Source organism: Netta rufina (assembly GCF_964035555.1).
Source record: "Netta rufina genome assembly, chromosome: 2".
Classification (NCBI taxonomy): Eukaryota; Metazoa; Chordata; class Aves; order Anseriformes; family Anatidae; genus Netta; species Netta rufina.
The window spans coordinates 78,822,287-78,844,509 of record NC_140124.1 but is presented as its reverse complement, the minus strand read 5'-3'; positions in this window follow the sequence as shown (position 1 = coordinate 78,844,509).

Below are 22,223 nucleotides of genomic sequence, written 5' to 3'. Positions count from 1 at the left end.
TCTTAACCAGTTTATTCCCTTCAAACTTCCAACATAGCAGATCATTTTTTTCCCTCTGACACTGTTTCCTTGTGCACTTGCCAAAAATTGAAGTTATACGCCTTCTGTTTCTAAATGCGCAGCTTCTTTTAATCTCCCATTTCTCTTCATTTGATTTGCTTTGTAGACAGCACTTCACTTTGCAGCAGCATTTCCAGCAGCCACCTTGTCTATGCAGGGCGTGCATTATTACCCCTTTGACTATGATCATTAACTGTTGTAGTTCATAATATTTTTCACATTCTGGTCCTTGTTTTAGGTTGTGCTTTTTGTTACTCTGAGGGTTGTAGCTCCAAATGTTCTAGAACTACTTTGATTTTTTAAAGTTTTCACTGGGTGTCAGGGCCTTGAGGGTACCATCAGGCCTTAGACCAGGCTTCTCCTCATGCGGGCTCTACCTGTAGGCCAAGTCCAGGCCCAGCGCTGGGGAGGTGTCCTGGGGATGGGGCTGGGCTGGTAGGACAGGCCCTGGTTGCGAGACCTTGTCCTGACCCACCTAGGAAGACCCTGGCTGCTGGCTCATGGTGCCCTGATTCTGAGCCGTGTGTGGCCTTTGTTTTTCAGTTTCATTTTTAAGTCATATCTTGTTATTTCTATCATGCTCACAGTATGAAACCATTGTCCGTGTTCCCTAAGCTCCGCTTTGCTTTGGGTTGGGTTCCTGTGTTTTGACAACTCCTCCAGAAGTTTGTTTCCCTGTGTTTGGACCTGAGCCACGAGCATGGCCAGAGTCCTGTCGGTATTTCAGTTTCACAAACCTGCCCCTGTTCTTCGCATTAAAATGTGCGCAAACTTTTTGGTTTCCCTGCCTCTTGCCTGAAAGCATCCCTGCCAGGTATTTATCTGGTATGTAGGCCTCCTTCAACTCCTATAATTGCATTTCATAACCTCCTGTACCTGAAATAACTAAAAGCTCTTTAAAATGTCAAATGATCAGAGTCGAAGCCTGTCAGGAATGGAGCTTGTCAGAGACAAAGCTATCTTCTGATTACCTTCCACTTTGCTGGCACCCATTTCTTGCTGATACAGAATGATGCTCTGTTTAAATCCTTGGCAGTAGCCTCTTATCTGTCTTTCCATTTCCCATGAGTTTCATCTCTGGCTGGGGTTTGAATCACTCTATTCTTATAAGGTATTTTCTGGGTTTGCTTTGTCTGCAGGACCACGTGTTATTCAGCAATCTCTTGTGGCCAAGGAGTCTGCTCCATCCAGGGTGGAGCTAATAATCATAGGCTTTTTGGGTGGCCTAATACCAGAGCACCTCAAACAGATGGTTCCTCACTGTCTAATTGCTTTTGCTTAGGAGCCCAGGTAGTTATTAGGATAGTCACTCAGAAGATCAGCTAGTGGCAAGCTGACCTTGAAGTCTGTTATTTAACCAACGTATGAAGGTTACTTCTGCACCATTCCTGTGACTTATTTTTCTTTCTACTGCTTGGAAGTGAGCAGTCAACTGACCATTTTTAATCCCTGGGGCTCAGTTCTCTAAGTAACATAGGTTTTATAGCAGTATAGTTTATTTCCTGGTTTACATGTGAATTGCTTAGGTAAGAGGAAGATCCAAGAGCTCCTTTCCACACATTTCTCTGTGCCTCTGGGGGAGTAGTATCTGGGTCATTCTGGGCACAAAGCCCTTTCCTTCTGCCTCTGATAAAAGCAAGAGGCAGACTGAGCTCCATGAGATTAAACGAGAGATAACAACTGTTATCAATCACTTTTCGTTTCCTAGAAATAGCAATTCATCTAACCTGTCTGGGGCTTTCTAAAGACAGAAAGGTTGTGAGAAACAAACCAGCTTCTGTCCAAATCTCAAGGCAAAATATGAATGCTGTTGATAAATGTTTCAAAACTTCGTGTCTCATTGAGGACTGCTCTACTGGCTGTTCCTGTGTGGTGTGATAGTTTTTATACAACTTCGCAATTTTTTGCCTGGGACGTTTTTCTTGACGAAATGTATTGCCCTTTGCAAGCCAGGACTTTCAGAGGGTTTATGTCCTGTTAGTTTAAGCCAGCACTGCCCTCTTCTGGAGGTGACAGCAGGCCATTTCAGCAGGCAGGGTGGTCTTTCTAAACGTAAGCTTCATCCAGGACCTGGCATAGAGTCAGCAAAATACTTATTCAACTTGTGAAGCGTGTGAGTAGTTCTTCTCCTTAGGTGCTTAAAGACGTCAACACACCAAACTGATACCATAATACTCTGACATAATAGCTTCACTGGAAACACTTGTACATAAAATCACATGAATTTATACCACAATGAACTGTGTCTCTGAATCTTAAATCCTGAGGGCAGCTTCTTATTTAGTACTTGCCAGAGGGTGTCACATTTTATTAGCCTATGAGAGTTTGCCCACACCGAGCATCTGCTCTTCAGCTGCCTTGTAACCACACTACCTCTAATCCAGTGTCCATAAATGATTCATAAACCTCACTTCTTTCTGGCAAGGTCCAACTCACAACAGGGATTAGATGCTTGTAGTTGCTGTAGGAGGTGGCTATGAATCTCAGCTTCCTTGTCAAGAAGAAGCCCAAGTGGCCACAATGTCAGTGCCTGTTACGTGCATGCTGGATGCATGCTATAAGGTGCTGCAGTGTCCTGGCCTCCTGATTATGCCCGTGAGTGGCTGAGTGTGCCTGGGACGTGCATGTGGACCTGACAGCTGGTGGAAAGTACAGTGAGTTGGACAGCTGAAGTCCGACAATACTTTGTATAGGTTGTGCTTGTGAAGGCTCCGAATTTTAAGTTACCAATCAATTTGCACACACACACACACACACACACACACACACACATTTTAGGGCAGTTTATCTTATGCGTTGTGATGTGCTCAAGTGGCTGTAGAGGCTGAGCAGCAGAGCTATATTAACTTTATGACTGTCATCAAGCCCAGATTTCACTTTGAATATTTTATGTGATGCATTTGCAGCCCAGAGAAATTTGTACCTTTCTGACAGTGCTGATTTTCGTGAAATATACGGTGTGGGGGGCTGAAAAGGAAATCCCAAACGAAAACTTATTCAACTCCACTGAAAAGTATGGTGCTATATCACTCTATAGAAATCTCAGTCAAGAGCTAGACAGTGCTTTTCAAGAACTAATGACAAATGATATCCAATATCCTCACAAGATCTAATGTATGTTATAATGACACCACCATGCTAAGTGACTTACACTAAGTCATTCAGTACCTCATCTAAAATTCAGGTTACCTGATGTCTAATTGCATCAGACAACACAGTCTTTTCGGGGGTCTGATCATTTACCAGGATTGCTAAACAAATGAGAAATAAATTTTGTTGATAGTTAGTAGAGTTTGAGTTAGACATTTCACATCCTTTCTTTTGGTGATCTTCCTAAATTTAGACATCTAATGAATCAAAAAACAGTTGATCTTTTAAACATCCCTATGCCACTGACATAGGAAAATATTATGTAAAATACTTACAAAGAAAGTTTTACTTCCTGATTTGTAACTCTTGGGAATACTGAGGAATTATGTAGAAGTTTGAAAGTAGATATTTATCCAAATGAGGTTTCCAAGTTTTAAATATTTCAGTCACTTTCATTGATTGTCACTATCTCTTTGTTCAACAATACCTTGACATTGGTATATTCTGATTTTCTTTTCAGGTTGGCCAAATTTTTCAAAGAGAGGTGTATCTAACAACATGTTTTGGAAAAGTTCAGCACATTGTGATAGCCTTTCTGATTGTCCTACAGACAACAGATGTTTATTTGTCTTTGCACTATCTGTTGTGCGAGAAGATGCATACAGGGAAATCTCTCCTGCCAGTGTAAATTAGCAGTAACTCAGTCAAAAGCTGTGTCTCTTGACTGGTGTGAGACTGCTCGGAAGAACTGATTCAAGGGCAATAGGAATTAAAAGGAATGTTCCCGTCGACTTCTTTCCACGTGCTTTGAAGTATTGGGCTGATGACGTTGGTGAGGTGTAAGAGGGTGAGGAGAGAAAATTCTCAGAGGTTAATTTTAGAGTGCGGAGAGCAGTTATCCTTAGTACTCCTCTAGAGTCAAAAGGGAAAACAGGGCTTCTCCTCTGGGCTTCTCTTCATTGTCACAGCTCTTTGAGTCAGTAGTTTGCGTTCTGCTTTAGTTCTGCCTCCCTCATGCCTTCAAAACTACACTGAATCAGTAGTTCCCCACCCTTTTTAGCAGTGTTGATCAGTTTAAATTACATTTCAATGGCTTTTGCTGCAATAGTTTAACTGAAACTACTGAAAATCCCATATAAATAGTATCCAAGTATGTTTTTATAGGATTAATCATACTGGGGATAATCAGGTACCTATTTCTTACTATAAGGTCAACAGTATTTCAGTAGAATTGTCAGTATTGAGTGATGTGAAAAAGCTATGAACATATTTGGGGATCTTATCAATGTTTATAAATAACTGAGGTGTGGGAAACAGAGGGATTTGGCCAACCTCTTTTCAGTAGTTTGTGGGGACAGGACAGGACAAGGGGCAATGGCCACAAAAGTGAGTACAGGAAGTTCCGCAACAACATGTGAAAGAACTTCTTCGAGGTGAGGCTCAAAGTTTTTTTTTTTTTTTTTTTTTTTTTTTTCCAGCTTAACAGTAGTTGATCTGGAAAAAATCTATAACAAGCTTCAGCAACAAAATGGTGCCTGTTCAACTCCAAGCTAAGGGGGACCTCTTGAAAAAGAGTGAGGTGATGCATCAGAGAGCCTGTGTGCTGCATGCTGCAGCTATGCTCTGCATAGGCAGGTTTTAGCATTGTGGTTTGTGTAGTGGGTTTACGTGGCAAGGTTTTGGTAGCAGGGAGCCATAGGGGTGGTTTCTGTGAGAAAGATCTAGAAGCTGCCCCATGTTTGGGAAGGGCCCCATTGTTTTCCAGATCCGAGCCAATAAGCGATGTTGTTTTTCGCCTCTGTGAGAGCATATTTAAGACAGGGAAAAAACGCTGCGCCACACAGCAGCCGGGAGAGTCAGTGGAGCGAGAGAACAGCCTTGCACCAAGGTCAGTGTAGAGGGAGGGGGAGAGGTGCTCCAGGCGCCGGAGCAGAAGTCCCCTGCGGCCTGTGGTGAGGACCATGGTGAAGCAGGATGTCCCCCTGCAGCCCATGGAGTACCACGGTGGAGCAGGGTTCCATGCTGCAGCCCGTGGAGGAGACCACGGTGGAGCAGGTGGCCCTGCACCGACGGAGGCTGCCGCCTGTGGAAGACCCCTGCCGGAGCAGATTCCGGGCCGGACCTGTAGCCCGTGGAGAGGAGCCCACGCAGGAGCAGGTGATCTGGCAGGAGCTGCTGCCCGTAGGGGAGCCAGGTTGGAGCAGTTTTCTCCTGAGGGATGGACCCCGTGGTACGGACCCATATCTGGAGCAGTTCTGGAAGAGCTGCTGCCTGTGGGAAGCCCACGCCGGATCAGTTCATCAAGGACTGCATCCCGTGGGTGGGACCCCACAGCACAGGGGACGAGAGTGACCGAGAAGGAGCGGCAGAGAAGAAGTGCTGTAGACTGACCATAACCCCCATTCCCCGTTCCCCTGCGCCGCTCGGGGGGAGGAGGTGGAAGAGGGTGGATGGGGGGGGAAGGTGCTTTTGGTTTTTTTTTCTTTGTTTTCTCACTTCTCTCGCTTGTTAGTTGTAGGCAATAAATCTTACTATCTCCTTATGCCGAGTGTGTTTTGCCCGTTACAATAATTATTGCGTGATTTTCTCGTCCTTATCTCAATCCTTGAGCCCTTTTCACATATTTTCTCCCCATTCCTCTTTGAGGAGGGGGAGTGAGAGAGCGGCTGTGGTGGAGCTCGGCTGCCCACTCGAGCGGAACCACGACAGTCTTTTTTGGCGCCCAACGTGGGGCTCGAGGAATTTGAGATAAGGATGATAGTTAGTAGAAGTAACGGGCAAAAATATGTGCAGGATGATTGTTAGGAATGTACAAGTTGTGAAGAATTTAAGAAAGCAGTAACTGTGAGATGTTAGTGTGGTGAAGGGACGAGGGGTGGTGTGTGTGTAAAATGTCCACCTTGTCGGTGCTGTGATGATGTTATGTTTATTTTGGTGTGGTGAATTCTCTTTTTTTTTTGATGTAAGTGAATATTGTGAAGGTTGTTGTGATAATTGTAAAGTAAGAGTATGTTGTGAGTAGTCTTAAATATGCTTTTAACAGAGGCGAGGGGTGGAATGTAGTGGGTTTACGTGGCAAGGTTTTGGTAGCAGGGAGCCATAGGGGTGGTTTCTGTGAGAAAGATCTAGAAGCTGCCCCATGTTTGGGAAGGGCCCCATTGTTTTCCAGATCCGAGCCAATAAGCGATGTTGTTTTTCGCCTCTGTGAGAGCATATTTAAGACAGGGAAAAAACGCTGCGCCACACAGCAGCCGGGAGAGTCAGTGGAGCGAGAGAACAGCCTTGCACCAAGGTCAGTGTAGAGGGAGGGGGAGAGGTGCTCCAGGCGCCGGAGCAGAAGTCCCCTGCGGCCTGTGGTGAGGACCATGGTGAAGCAGGATGTCCCCCTGCAGCCCATGGAGTACCACGGTGGAGCAGGGTTCCACGCTGCAGCCCGTGGAGGAGACCACGGTGGAGCAGGTGGCCCTGCACCGACGGAGGCTGCCGCCTGTGGAAGACCCCTGCCGGAGCAGATTCCGGGCCGGACCTGTAGCCCGTGGAGAGGAGCCCACGCAGGAGCAGGTGATCTGGCAGGAGCTGCTGCCCGTAGGGGAGCCAGGTTGGAGCAGTTTTCTCCTGAGGGATGGACCCCGTGGTACGGACCCATATCTGGAGCAGTTCTGGAAGAGCTGCTGCCTGTGGGAAGCCCACGCCGGATCAGTTCATCAAGGACTGCATCCCGTGGGTGGGACCCCACAGCACAGGGGACGAGAGTGACCGAGAAGGAGCGGCAGAGAAGAAGTGCTGTAGACTGACCATAACCCCCATTCCCCGTTCCCCTGCGCCGCTCGGGGGGAGGAGGTGGAAGAGGGTGGATGGGGGGGGAAGGTGCTTTTGGTTTTTTTTTCTTTGTTTTCTCACTTCTCTCGCTTGTTAGTTGTAGGCAATAAATCTTACTATCTCCTTATGCCGAGTGTGTTTTGCCCGTTACAATAATTATTGCGTGATTTTCTCGTCCTTATCTCAATCCTTGAGCCCTTTTCACATATTTTCTCCCCATTCCTCTTTGAGGAGGGGGAGTGAGAGAGCGGCTGTGGTGGAGCTCGGCTGCCCACTCGAGCGGAACCACGACAGTCTTTTTTGGCGCCCAACGTGGGGCTCGAGGAATTTGAGATAAGGATGATAGTTAGTAGAAGTAACGGGCAAAAATATGTGCAGGATGATTGTTAGGAATGTACAAGTTGTGAAGAATTTAAGAAAGCAGTAACTGTGAGATGTTAGTGTGGTGAAGGGACGAGGGGTGGTGTGTGTGTAAAATGTCCACCTTGTCGGTGCTGTGATGATGTTATGTTTATTTTGGTGTGGTGAATTCTCTTTTTTTTTTGATGTAAGTGAATATTGTGAAGGTTGTTGTGATAATTGTAAAGTAAGAGTATGTTGTGAGTAGTCTTAAATATGCTTTTAACAGAGGCGAGGGGTGGAATGTAGTGGGTTTACGTGGCAAGGTTTTGGTAGCAGGGAGCCATAGGGGTGGTTTCTGTGAGAAAGATCTAGAAGCTGCCCCATGTTTGGGAAGGGCCCCATTGTTTTCCAGATCCGAGCCAATAAGCGATGTTGTTTTTCGCCTCTGTGAGAGCATATTTAAGACAGGGAAAAAACGCTGCGCCACACAGCAGCCGGGAGAGTCAGTGGAGCGAGAGAACAGCCTTGCACCAAGGTCAGTGTAGAGGGAGGGGGAGAGGTGCTCCAGGCGCCGGAGCAGAAGTCCCCTGCGGCCTGTGGTGAGGACCATGGTGAAGCAGGATGTCCCCCTGCAGCCCATGGAGTACCACGGTGGAGCAGGGTTCCACGCTGCAGCCCGTGGAGGAGACCACGGTGGAGCAGGTGGCCCTGCACCGACGGAGGCTGCCGCCTGTGGAAGACCCCTGCCGGAGCAGATTCCGGGCCGGACCTGTAGCCCGTGGAGAGGAGCCCACGCAGGAGCAGGTGATCTGGCAGGAGCTGCTGCCCGTAGGGGAGCCAGGTTGGAGCAGTTTTCTCCTGAGGGATGGACCCCGTGGTACGGACCCATATCTGGAGCAGTTCTGGAAGAGCTGCTGCCTGTGGGAAGCCCACGCCGGATCAGTTCATCAAGGACTGCATCCCGTGGGTGGGACCCCACAGCACAGGGGACGAGAGTGACCGAGAAGGAGCGGCAGAGAAGAAGTGCTGTAGACTGACCATAACCCCCATTCCCCGTTCCCCTGCGCCGCTCGGGGGGAGGAGGTGGAAGAGGGTGGATGGGGGGGGAAGGTGCTTTTGGTTTTTTTTTCTTTGTTTTCTCACTTCTCTCGCTTGTTAGTTGTAGGCAATAAATCTTACTATCTCCTTATGCCGAGTGTGTTTTGCCCGTTACAATAATTATTGCGTGATTTTCTCGTCCTTATCTCAATCCTTGAGCCCTTTTCACATATTTTCTCCCCATTCCTCTTTGAGGAGGGGGAGTGAGAGAGCGGCTGTGGTGGAGCTCGGCTGCCCACTCGAGCGGAACCACGACAGTTTGTCATGATGTAAGCGTATTTTTCTTTTCATCTGACAGAATAGTGTTAATTTCTCCTGCAGTACCATGCTGGAAGATGAAAAGTTTTTTGGCTGCCATGTGGTATTTTATAATACAAGTAAAAGCCATGCAGGTTTTAAAAATTATGTTTGGCCTTCATTATGTCAAGATTTCATAGTGTTTCGTACGGACTTTATAATATTTCTGTGGTTATTACAAGCAGGTAATTACTATGGAAATTATAGACTGTGCTTGAATGTTTGGAGTGAGAAATTATAGATAATTTCTGGTACGTTGGTCCAGTTTCTATGGTAATCTGAATAAGTGTGAATTAATTGCCTGTTGTTGCCATGGTTCTTTATGGTAATTCCAGACTGTTAATGTTTGAAATATACCAGGTTACATTTTATTCATGTCTTTAGGACTTGTTAACATGCCTCTTAGGACATTCCAAAGATTACTGTCATCTCCTTTCCCCCGTTTTTGACTATCTGAGGATGTTAACACGAGGAGTTGGAAGATAATCTTCTTTAAGAAAAGCCTTCTAGCCACGCTGGCTTTTACTTTGCTGCTCAAGCAGAAGTCTATTAAGGCCAATTCCCCATTACTACCCTAGGCTCTGGTCGGGGCCCATATTCTTTTACGTGCAGCAGTGATTGGCATGCCATTATTTTTGACTTGCCTTTTTTTTCCTGCTGTTGTTAACTGATGGAACTGCAACTAGCTTCAGAAATGTCTTGGGCAAAGTTATGACCAAATCAGTGCAAAAGCATCGGATCCTTCTAATCAGGAATTTGAAAGAAAAAAAAAAAAAAAAAAAGAAAAGAAAAAGAAAACTGAAAAATGAAGACACTGGAAAATGAATGCGTTCACAGCAAAAGAAAATAACCCTCACACTAGTGTTATCCTCATGTCTGCTGGATCTGTATTCTTGGATGATGACAAAGAATTACTGTACCCTGAATGGAGAGGTATAGCAGTGAAAAATTGCAGTGCTCTTTCTCAGATGGTAATCATTGTGTCCAAGACAAGAATTCATGGGGAATACAAGAGATCATCAAGGGGTGAAATCTATAGTCCTTTTTGTGTTTGGCAATGTGGCAGGTAGGCATGTGCTATTGTGTAAATTACAAGAACATGTAGACTGCTAACCAACGTGTTATTAACTCCTAGCCCTGTGAGATTCAGAACAGACTTAGGCTCTGCTTTATTTATTATTCAGATGAAATTATGTGAAAAACTTGGCTATCTAAGCATCCATTTCTTCCCACCGTGATACTTAGAAGATTATGTTCTATCATATTAGTCATCATTAGCTACACACAACCCCTAAATTAATTAATGCCATTCAGATTGCAAAGTCAAGTATTCAGGAAATGCCAGTTGAGTTTTTAAATGACAGAATTAAGGTATTTGCCTGTGCAGGCTTAACTCAATCCCCTTGTGCTTGGGCTTTGTGATCCAGCCTTTGATTACATGATCACATACTGTTTTTCCCACATTCAGTGCCAGGATGGCCAGTGCTCTCTTTATAAGCCAGCTAATTGATATTTTGTGCTCATACTTTCTTAGTGGGTGGTGCCAGGATTATTTATGATATTCCAGTTAGACACTGTAGATGTTTTAAATTCCCTATTATTTACAAAGACAGTGAGGAAGTTTATCACCAGAGCATTCTCAGAAAAAATGACATATAAAGAAGAAAAAGGAAATTCAGGAAAGTTGACAGATTCACTATAGTAATCCTTCCAAATCCCCATTGTTTTGAAAAATGCAGAGCAGGGGGAAAATTTAAATTATAAAAAAAAAGAAAACCCCATTTCATTTAACATTTCAAAACAAACCTTTAAATCTTATTCTTATGAGAGCAAGATATCTTTAGCAACTGTCTTAAAAACTAACAAGAAATAATATTGAAATGATTAAATAACACACATACACAGTTGCACCAGACAGTTGTATTAGATTGAACAAAATGTTTTGGGTTAACCTTAAGTAAAATGTTCTCATAATTGGAAAATATCTGTTTTGACTGGATTTGAAACAGCTTTTTATTGACTTCCTTGTTTTAGCTGGCGTGTCCAAAAATCAATTATATTTGCCATAAAATATGAGAGTAACTGATAGCAGCAGTAGCTTCTCCATTCATCAAAAAGATTATGAAGTGGTCTTATCGCTGGGCATAGGTACTTATTGATGGGAAATAGCTTACTTCTGGGTAGGAGAGCTTTTCACCTTCTCCAACAAAGGTATAAAAAAGATCCAAAGATTAAATGAGATAAGTTCTATCTTGAAGTAAAAGTCAATTGCTTAGTAGCAAACTTAGAAATTATTATAAAAGCTGGTCAGGGAAGTGGTGGATCCGTCACTTCTCAAAGTGAAGTTGTATTTTGTTTTATTTTATATTATCTTTAAATTGAAGTCAAAGTCATTTCTGAGGGGGGAAAAACTTATTCAGCTAATCCATGTTTTGGGAAGAATGCTGGAGTGCCCGGATGCAGGACAAGTTTTTCCTAAGCCATTTGGCTGGTGCATTTTGTTTGCCTGATAGGGGTCATATTGATTGTGGTGTTTCAGGGATGACATAATTTATTTGTGTCAGATGTGTTGGGGGTTCTGGTCTTTCTTCCACATACATGGTCTGATGGGGACACCTTGAATAGATCCCGGGCACAAGTTGTACTTTGACTTAACACTCAAACATTATTCTAGCTAAAATATTTAGCTTTTGTATGAGAGCTGCTTCTGTGTAGGAGAGAACATGTGGCCCTCTCTTGCCTTGGGCTCTGTGAAACTCTGCTTTGAGTAACAGCAGGGAAATATAGGGAAAATACCCTTTGCCAGAAGGTTTCAGAAATATTTGCTAATGGCAGGGCTCAGTAAACTCGGTCTTAGGTGGAAGCATGAATGCTTCAGTGAACAAACTTTCTTCCCTTCTTTTCCTGTCTTCTTGTTCCTTCTCCTCAAATCTGCCTCAAAGGGAGCCATTGTATGCTTGATAACAAGACGGAGAATCAAGCAACAAAGTCCTGGGAGTGAAGTGTGTGAGTTTAAGTTAGGAGATAAGATGCCTGGGGACTATGTGGAAACTTTGGGGTCTGGAGAGATGATTTCTAGATCTGTAGGTCATAAAGACATGGAGGCGGCTGGCTTCTGCAGCCTGGTGTGTTTCCTCTAGTGACCGGTGTTACAAGGTCTCTCTTGTGTCACTGTACTTCCTTGGCTCTTTCTGATGCTTGGTTCAAAAAGAAAACAAGACTTTAAAATCATTGTCATCTGAGGAATTTGCTCAGTCAGTAAAATAAATACTTGCAGCCAGCATTGCACAATTAACTTCTACTATATTTCCACATACTTTCTTAGGTTTGTGTGTTTTAGCGTGAAAGTAGAGATGCATTTTGTGGTAAAAGAATGCAATTATTTTCTTTGATTCTCCTCTCCTAGATGCCTGCTCCAGGCTTTTCTCTGTCAACCAACTTAAAAAATAATACAAAGAAATATATATTTTGAGATTATAATGCCTCATCACGTTACACATCAGCTTGTTATGACACAGATTACAACACATCGTGTCATGCACCATTTCTACTGACATAATAGAATAAAGCCAAATAAAAGTGAAATGAAGACAGACAAATAGAAAGTTGTATAGGCAAATAACGTAGTATTTTGAAATTCTTTAACAGAAGAAAGAAAAGGAGAGATCCAAATGACTCGGAAATGGTTCACCCAGTTTCACCCAGTGTTTTTATCCCCAAAGACCAGCTGGTGGCAGAAGAGTGCAACCAACGATTTCCGAACTCACTGAAACCCTTATCTTTGTGGTGGAAGTGTGTTTGCTACCCCTTAAGCAGACAGGTGCCTGGTAGGAGGTATCTCTGCCTTTCTGGTGGGTGAATTGAGAAGGACAACCAATCTGTTAATGAAAGGGATATGTGTAAGAGGCCACAGCCATCTCTGGGATTTCCTCCTGCTGTGGACACCATCTATCATCTGTGAGTCTCTATGAGGCCACCAAGTACCAACCACATTCTCTGGATGGGGTGAGGCTCTGCATAAAGTCATTACTACACCCAGCCCTCCTCTGCAAATTAACTGTCCTTAGCCCTGGCTGCTCCTTTGATCTTGTAGGGTAACCAGGATGCTTAGTCCTAAAAGTCATCCAGCCCTCCTAACTTTAAGAGGAAAATCAAATGGTTATTTACCACCACTCTAAAAAAAAAAAAGAAAAACAACAATAAATTGTGTACCTAATTTCTTGTTTAAAATTGTCTTCAGCTACAGCTTAGCATTTTATCTTTCTCTTCTCTTTTAATGGATTGCCAATATTTTCTGTCAGGAGTCTCTTCCTCACCAAAGCCGTTACTTGATCTGTAGTTACAGAGATTGAGCTCATTGCCTTTAGCACTGTACAGCTCTTGGTTTTTTTTTGGGGGGGGACCCATTTTTCAACATCCTTCAAGAAAGCCGGCCAACAGAACTGCATATGAAATGAAATGCACAGGAAATGCAGAGGCAATACTACCACCTATTCTTCCTAATTACTGTATTTTTTATGGATCAGGATATCTTATCAACTCCCTTTATTACAGCATGGGAGTCTGCAAGAACTTTTTTGTTCACTGTAGCCATGAGAAGTTTTTTTTCCAGTCCTTCAACTGTGTAAGGCATAGATCGCTCCGACAGGAGGGCATGGCACTCTGTGCTTTACCTTGTTGTCCAACTCCCCAAATTTTATATGCGGCAACTATTTCATATTTATTTCTGAATAATTGGTAAAAGTATTTGAAAGTAGAGATTGATGTCACAAGGATGCTCAGAAGTTGAAACAAATTTGCATGGTAAACAATTACTGTATAACTATATTCAATTGCCTTGTCTTTTAAAAAGGAGAAAATACATCTATCTTTTATTTCAATTTTTATATTATTTAATACTTATGGGAAACTGAGCCAAATGACTACAGAGTGACTTGAAAATATCCTTAATGTGATACAGTGCCAAACCCATGAGGACTGCAGGTCTTTTGATTCCTAATCTTGGGACCCATTGCCTTGTCTTCCTTGTGTCTGTTTTCTACTTCACACATAATTCAGCTAGAAAGTTCTCTGTGTCCTTTCATCTTCTGCCATCAAAGAGACGATATCCTGTGATCTGCCCATGAAGTTTGCCATGGACTGTCTGAGCCTCCCTAGCGGATGGTTACAAGATTAAGTGCCAAGTCCAAGCAGCACACACTCTGTAGAAGGGCTGTCGTCTTCAAGCTGAATTCACTTCTCTCTTCACACGCAGAGTCCCTCAAATGCACTTTTTTTTTTTTTTTTTTTTTTAAGTACATTTTCTGTATCTCCAAGACAGTGTTGAAACATCCTAAAGTATCTTCATCCTTTCTTACAATTAACCCCTTTGGGAACCTTGTGGCTTGAAACATGGGACTTGTATGTGTGCTTGGGAAGTTCCTCTAAATGACTCAAGACAGTGCAGGAGAACTACAGGTCCATGAGAATAAGGGTCTGTCTGTCTGCAGCTCTCTTTTCATCCTTCTGAAACAGTTTATCCTGACATTCATTAGATTAAGTCAGCATCCTTCAGTTCTTTGTCTGAGACTTCACTTTCTTTAACGTTTACTGAACAGCTAATGCTACCTTTCTTCTTTCTTAGCATCTGGATAATTTTCATGCCACAAATAGGTGTGGGATTACTGTTGCAAAAAATCATTAGAAGTCAGTGATTTTGTCACAATAGCATGCTGTGTGCAAGGATAATGCTGTTCCAGTTTGATGACCCAGAGAGGACCCTGCTCAGCTTTCTGAGCATTGCTTAGTCTCGTTGCTAAGCTGAGAGTCTAAGTGACACTGAAGACTGAAATCAGAAAAATTATTTACTTAAATAAGAATGTCGTTCCAAGAATGTACATATCCTTACCACATCTGTAGATAGCTAATTGCTAAGGAAAATCCTGAGACAAAAATAATCATTTTAAAATGTACTTTTAAAAATAAATTAAAGCAATAAGAATAATCCAATGTATGTTCTACAGTCTGTCACAGGAGTTTTTCCTAGACATGCTATAGTTCAACCAAATGTTGTATGTTCAGCTGAGAAATGACATCTTCACATCTTCTTTTCCACAGGCCAGGGCTCACTGGAATATTCTGATTCTTGTGGTCTTGCAGTCACTTAGATGATGTGTATCTGTAAAAGAAGCTCAGACTTACCGGTGAGTTGTATTTTTGTCTGTAGAACAACAACAAAAAATACTGGGGGGAGGGGGGGGAACAACACAATAGTCCATTCTTATTAAAATACAAATGAGTAAATAAATCTGCACTCCCAACAAACTAAAGAAAACTGCAGTGTTAAATGACCAGAGCCTCCCCAGGCTGGGTGGAGAGCTTGTGAGCCACAGGCTGTAGAAGCTTTGCAGCAGAGTTTGCTAATAGGAATCACGCGTCTGGCAGGAGGGCAGTAGTAGTCCTAAAAAGCAGTTTCTTAGAGAGATACCATCCTGGCAGTGTCTTTGTGTTGCTGTACAATGTTATGTTATGGTTTGAGGGATGGAAAAGAACATCAAAGAGGTTGTACAGAGGTGGAAATTGAGAAACAAGTAAAAAGGTCACAATGAAGGTGAAGATGATAGGATGTTTTAATAACTTTTCTCAGGAGAGAAAAGAAATGTTCTGTCTTGTTTGCCTCACCATGTGTGCAGCCCTGAAAAATACTGGTGCTCTTCTGGAATCAGAAATGAGTATGCCTGTGGTAGAAAACTCCACATTTCTGAGGGTAAGCAAAAGCTGGAGGATTGTTTTATTTTTATTTTTATTTGGTTGAAGTGGACAGATTCTGAAAGTGCATGGAGGCAGGACCTGGTTGCAGACCTAAATGACCCTCTGCAATGCCAGTCCTGATGGGTGCCATCACTGTGGTTGGGCTTAGTTCTCCATCGCACAGTCTCAGGATTCCCTCTGTAACTTTGGATATTTTCAAGGACATTCCTGGTGTAGACTCATGGCTCAATACTGGGAGAGACCGGGTGCATAAGGATGGCTAAAAAAGAAGAGAGATGTGTGTGTGTACATACATACACAATCAGAGCACTGAAGAAGCATAGATTAGAAATAATTAATGATATAAGGTGATGAGGATGGTGGTTACAGTGACATAAAGACTAATAACAAAATGGATTACTGGAAAAATGCTAAAGGAGAGACAGAATGGGAAAATAGTAGAGGGACCTTAATTTTCTTTTAGTAGGTAAACTTCCCTGGCATATATACATATATATATATATTTATTTATTATTATTATTTTTATTCAGTCTGTGGATCAGAATTGTTGCTGCTTTTTTACCTTTGTGAGAAGATGTATCTGTGGTGTACATGCTTCTCTAAGGAAGCTGGCCAAGCTCTGCAGAAACTATTGGGGAGTCACTGGCCCCAGTTCACTGGCTGAGTGAAGGAAGCAATGAAAGTTGGCTGCTTTGACGAGGAGCTGGGTCTGATGGGACAGTGTGTGTTCCTGGTGCCTGTGCTGTTATTAGCAATTATATATCAGACTTTCTATCACTCGGTGATAGAAAGCTGCTAGAGCTTTTCCCCTCTCCAGTTCTCTTTCAAGCTGATCAATGAACTGAGAATGTTTCTTGTGAAGTACTAGGCTCCAGCAAGCCCAAAGATGGGAGGCCAGCAACAGCTTTTGTTATCCTTCTCTATTGTATTTCTGGGCAACTAGAAGGGAGTCCTTCCAGTGCATCTGATCTTTTCATAGAGATTTACCTCTTGGACAGCTGTGAAGAAGCTTCATATATTTATCTGTCCATTCCCAGGAGCTCTCAAAGATGACTTTGTAATTTTATGTCAAGGGAGGGACTGAGTGTATCCAGGCCTCTGTTATTTCTCTGTAAGAACAAGGCAACTGAGTTGAAGGGAAAGCTCTCTTGTAATGTTGTGCTATTCCAGAACTAATGAGTACAGCACTATCACCCCAGAAGTATAAAGCCACTTTTAAGCAGGTGATAACTTTCTTTATAGCTTTCTTGTCCCCCAACAGAATTTCAGCCCTTGATAACTTGTTCAGTGTTTTGGCTATTTACTCCAGGCACTCTTTAACATCCAAAGATCTCTGTCTTTGGCTTCCTTGCAGAAGGGAACAAGAAGGAAAAAATTCATTATTACCTATTTTTAATTTGCCAATACCATATACTCTGCATTGCAGTCATTGAAGACTCATTTGCTGTGAGCACAAGGACATCTTTGGGATAAAAGTACCTATAATACCTAACAGATGAGAAGGTAGCTAAATGGCATAAAATGATATTAAAAAGATAGTATTAAAAATGCAAAGTCAAGCTTGCAGAAATGAAGAAAGGCTGGAATTCATGCTCAGCTGAAGCCTTAGTTTGGTTCCTTTCTATGGAGTATGTGTTTTGATTACTATTTGGTCATGGTTTTTCCAGAGGCTTCCTGTCTCACCCAGCACACAGGACACTTGGTGCTCGTTCACAGTGTACCTTCTAAAATACTGCCTTTTCCACTCTTCCTCGATACGGGCTCACATGCTCTCCCATAAACATGGACTTCTTCATTCTTCTTGGGCTTTTCTAAAGTGTTTGTGCTGGAATAACCTTATAGATTTCAAATAGTAAGGACTTAGTATCTTTCAAGTTGAGGGGATAATATTATCCATATTTTACTGACTGCTGTCTGAGACCTGAAGATTAAAGCCAGTGGTATCAAAAGCAAATCCAGCAGCAGAGAAACAGGTTGGATACTGTTCTTCAGTTTGACATTGTTTCTTTAGCTGTGAAATCTTTTTGCTTTTCCTCCAGTTTGCTACCTCATTACCTTTCCAGTTGTCCTATGTCAGTAACAGAGGAGCTGGGCTTTCACAGACAAATGACCTTTACACCACAAAAACTCAGTTTGTCCCCAGAACAGATTTATGCTGTGTAATTAAAAGACAAAAGGTGAACTGTGAAACTCACATTGTACATTCAAGGAAGATTCCAGCTAGCAACTACTGTGTTTGGAAACCTTGCCTGATGTGGGAGGCATTTCAGGAAGCACAGCAACCAGCACGGCTGAGAAGAGCGTTGTGTACTGCCCTCACATGGTGGCTGTACGGTGAGGAAAGTCAGTGAAGACAAGATAAAATCTGCAGAAATAAAATGACAAAAGGGAATAGTGAGAGTTTTGAAACTGCAGAAAACACGGGAAAAAAGAATTGAAATGTAAACAGCTAGTAAAAGGCTGGTGTGGGAGATTCAAAGACTGCAGAAAGGGCTTGGCTGTGCATTGGGAATGGACCCAGAAAAGGGGCCTATAGTACATACTCACATAAAAGCAATGAAAACCAAAGGTAATCTTAATTATGGGTCAGTGAAAACTGATGTGGAACCAAGAAGCTTAGAAACGCACAAAGCAGTGAAACGAGTACAGAGAGAAAACAGATGGTTACTTGCTTCTGCAGCTGGAAACAGAATCAGGCAGTCACACGGGAAGATGAGGAATGCCTCTGCAACGCTTCTGTAGCCCCTTTGTGTAGGTTTGCAGCCCTCGAGACCTGTCTGGTGTGCTGGAACATTTAGAGGAGATTGGGGGTAGCACAGTGTGTGGGAACACACTGTAAGTTCTCAAACACTTGGAAATCTACCTGTGGCAGGACAAGTAAAATAGGCTTAATGATTGTGTAGTTCTCTGCAGTCATTTGAGGGGCATAGACTTCTCTGTAAATGTCATAGGAGTACAGATGCTGAAGGTGGAAACGAGTTTTCCATTTAAGGGATGGAGAATGGCAGTGCATTTTTATGATGATGTCTCATCTCCAAGTTACAAGGAAGCTGTGATGGGCTAAAAAGATACAACTGCTAGATTCTCGTCTGATTTTCACAATTGAAAGCAAATTGCAGCGCTTTTACAGGTATATGCATGATTTTCCCTCCCTGTGTTTGGTTACCGTGCATCAGGGTGAGTTCTTACAACATTTCTGAGGCGAAGTTTAGCTCCTCTTTCTTGCCAAAGCTTAGAACTTGTAAAAGAAAAGTTTTTTAAACAGAGCACTTAATAGGGAAACTATCCTTTCCTGTCACACACATGCATCCATTCTACAAGCACAAGTATAACTTTGGATATAGGTTTGGCTTGCCTGTCTTGAAGAATATTCAGAATACATTACTAGGTTTTGCAGTGGATTACCTTGTAATGAAATGGCATAAAACTATTTTGTTCATTTCCTTATCATTGGCTTTCTGAATCGCAAATCAGCTGTTTCTTAACCTGAGGACAACATATAACGCAATCTATAGCCATATAACAAGCTGCCTTTTTGTACATAGATATGTGTAACGCTCTGAAACACTGCCATCTTTTGGCTGCTGGAAAATGTGTTGTATGATTTGTTTCAGATTCCTCACAGGTGACTGGGAGGGGAGAGAGGTGTTTATAGGCCCCTCTTGATTTTATCCTATGCAGCAATGCATGGCATTGCAGGAACATGGAGAATCACATTTCCATCTCCATGTTTTGGTGGGAACATCAGTGATTGGAAAGAGCGATGTTACTTTCCTTCCTGCCCCGTCCAGGAAATACACACAGAGTTTACCCCTTAGGCAAAAGGAATAATGGACTTCACATAGCAGAGTTTGATGCTCTGCTGAAAAATGCTTACACGGTTCAGTAACGATGGCTTTATGAGTTCCTGTATTGAGATCCTTTAGGATATAATAAAGGATATGAGGTTAATAAGCTTGCTCTGAACATCGTACTTGTATATACATCTTTGGGAAATGTGCATCTAATTCCCTCTCTGAAGTTACCCATACACTCATTTCATAGAAATTCATAGGATTTCTATGCTTCTATTTATTGTACATTTATGAAGAGTTTTGACGCCCCCCTAGCATTTTGCCTAAGATGTGTTTTGGTACAGCTAGGGACCTTTGAGTCGGCTTTAGACTGGGCAGTTTAGAAATGAAACCTGGAAATACAGAGAATGGAGAGAGATCCTGAAGATGTTCTGCAGGAAACAAGTCTCCCTGGGATGCTAAGACCAGGCACAGGATCCACATGCTCTTCTCTCTGTGCCGAAGCTGAATACAATCAAGGAAACTGAAAGTGGTTTGAATAATTTGTGAGGGCTCTGTTGTGATTTACCAGAACGCCTTACTTGATAACTGCATTGTTTTGGGAGATGAATAATGTGATTATAAAGTAGGACTGGAATCAGGAGAAAAAGGATAAAGTATTGAAGACTGGATTCACTAGGCTTGACTTTTTTTTTTTCCCCCTGTACAGCTTTTTGTGTGGATTTAACTATTGCTGAAGATTTATATTAGTGCAAGGAAAAGCAGGCTTAGGCACTCTGGTGCAAACGCTGCATAATTTGATAGAATCTCTCTATCAGCAGACTGGAATATGCGAATGAAGAATTAAATGCCCGGACTTACTAATAGATGCTTATTGATATGTCATTGTACAAGGATACAAGTTTGTACAAATTTTCATGGCAGAGAGCCAGAAGAAATTGTCACATTAAATTAGAAGGATCTATTTTAATTTTCTCCTTTTGACATCCTCCTATCGATTAGGTCCAAGTGCTTTTATTCAATAATTCTACTAAATGAATACCAAACAGCCTAGTTGCTTAAATAGCATTTATTTATCAATACAAATTTTAAGACACGGAATCCCAGTCTATCAGGATCCAACTGATTTACGAAAGTGTGCTAAAAAAGTAAAATAAAATGTATCTTAGCAGGTAGCCTGTCTGGGAATTAGCTGTAGCATGGAAGCACTCTCTTCTCAGTAGCAGCCAGATTGCAATGGTACTGTCAGATACACTTCGCCTTTAACACAGGATCTGGCTCCTCCGTTATTTGGTGTAACAGAAGTAAATAGGCATTATATGTCAGGAGGGGGTGGCCGTCCTGTGACAACATTCTAGTCTGATGATGTTATCACTTAACCACTGAAATAATCGGAAATAAAGCAGTCATTTGTGAAATTGTTTGGAGGCACCACGTCAAAAAAAAGTGACACGAGTAATTTCTGCATGGGGTGACATCATATCTACATCTTCTGTGAGGAAGAAAAGTTTTGTTTGGTATCTCCTCTTGAGGATTGCTTACAGTATCAGCAAAGCTTTAGTATGTCTATTGCACTATATATATTTGGAAAATGTAGGTCATGGTTGTAATATCTTCTTTGGAGGAGAAGCAAAACTGAAGACTTGATAATCTGTACCACTGAATTTGAGGGGGAAGTAAGAGTGGGAAGTCAGTTCTCCTTTCCTGGTCAAGCTGCATTTTGTGAAAAAACACTGTGCCTACTTGGACTCCTCCTGCAGCACCAGTTGGCAATGGCACATTTGTTGACTTCCTCATCTTAGCACTCTGCTCCTACAGTTTCTAAAAGCTGCAAAAGCATTTCAGGGATTGCTGTGCCTGTATTTGTCTGTGTATGCAAACAACCATTAATAATATCTTAGGGCTTTGCAGCATTAATAGGAAATTCATTCAGGTGTTCACAGTCTATCAGTTTTGCTGGTTCAGTTTCCCTACTGCTGTAGAGAAGAATTGCTGTGAATATGTATGGGAAAGATATGGGTGTGTAATAATTGGTCGGGCCCCAGATTTGTGGAACCTTGTCTGGTGGTTCAGTACTGATCATACCCAGTAAGTTGGTCATTTGGTATTCATCAGTAGGCTGCCTAGTAAACATAAATATGTGAGATGAGGGGAATATTTGTATGAAAACATGGAACAATAAAGTGAAACTTCAACAGAGTTCAAAGAAATAGGGTCTCTTTTGTGTAATTCAGATACTTCCTCGCACATGCATTATTGCGCCCAAATAACTTCAGAAGAAAACCTCTTGCTTAGCCTGCCAGACACCAGAAGACACTGTATGAAGAACTTAACTACAAAGTTTAAGACTAATTAGCTCTTCTGTTACCTTAGTAGTGCTAATTCATTTAAATGGATTTGATGGAGTAGGGTTTGATCAAACAAGGATCAGAGAGAGGCAGTCATTGACGGCGGCTGATGCGAGGAACAGACGTCAGGAGATTTGTTCCTTTTTTCCCCCCAATCCCGTTGGCTCTCTGAGAATTACTGTTTGTAGTGATAGCAGGCTTCAGAAGAGGCTTGCTGCAGCAGCTAACTTATGATCCTGATTAATTTTCTATAACTCAGTAAACTGTAAATAAATGGATTAGAGCCATTTGATCTTCAAGAAGAGGTTTAAAGTGGCTTTGATGACTAAGTACCTGGGGGAATACAATGGATTATCATGGATAATTGATTAAAGAAGAGAGGACATTAAATTGTTGTATATGTGAATACATATAATCTGCAGTTTGTGTGTGTGTCTAAATACAGACACACGTATAAGAGACAAGAATGGGTATATATAGGTATATGTGTTATTTTCTATTTATTTTGTGTTAAAAGATGAGGCACTACTCCGTTGAATCATAATTGTGCTTGGGGATACAGCAGCAGGCTGCTAAGCTACAGGTGAAGTGCAGGCACCAGGTGAATTTTCCAGACCTGCCATCA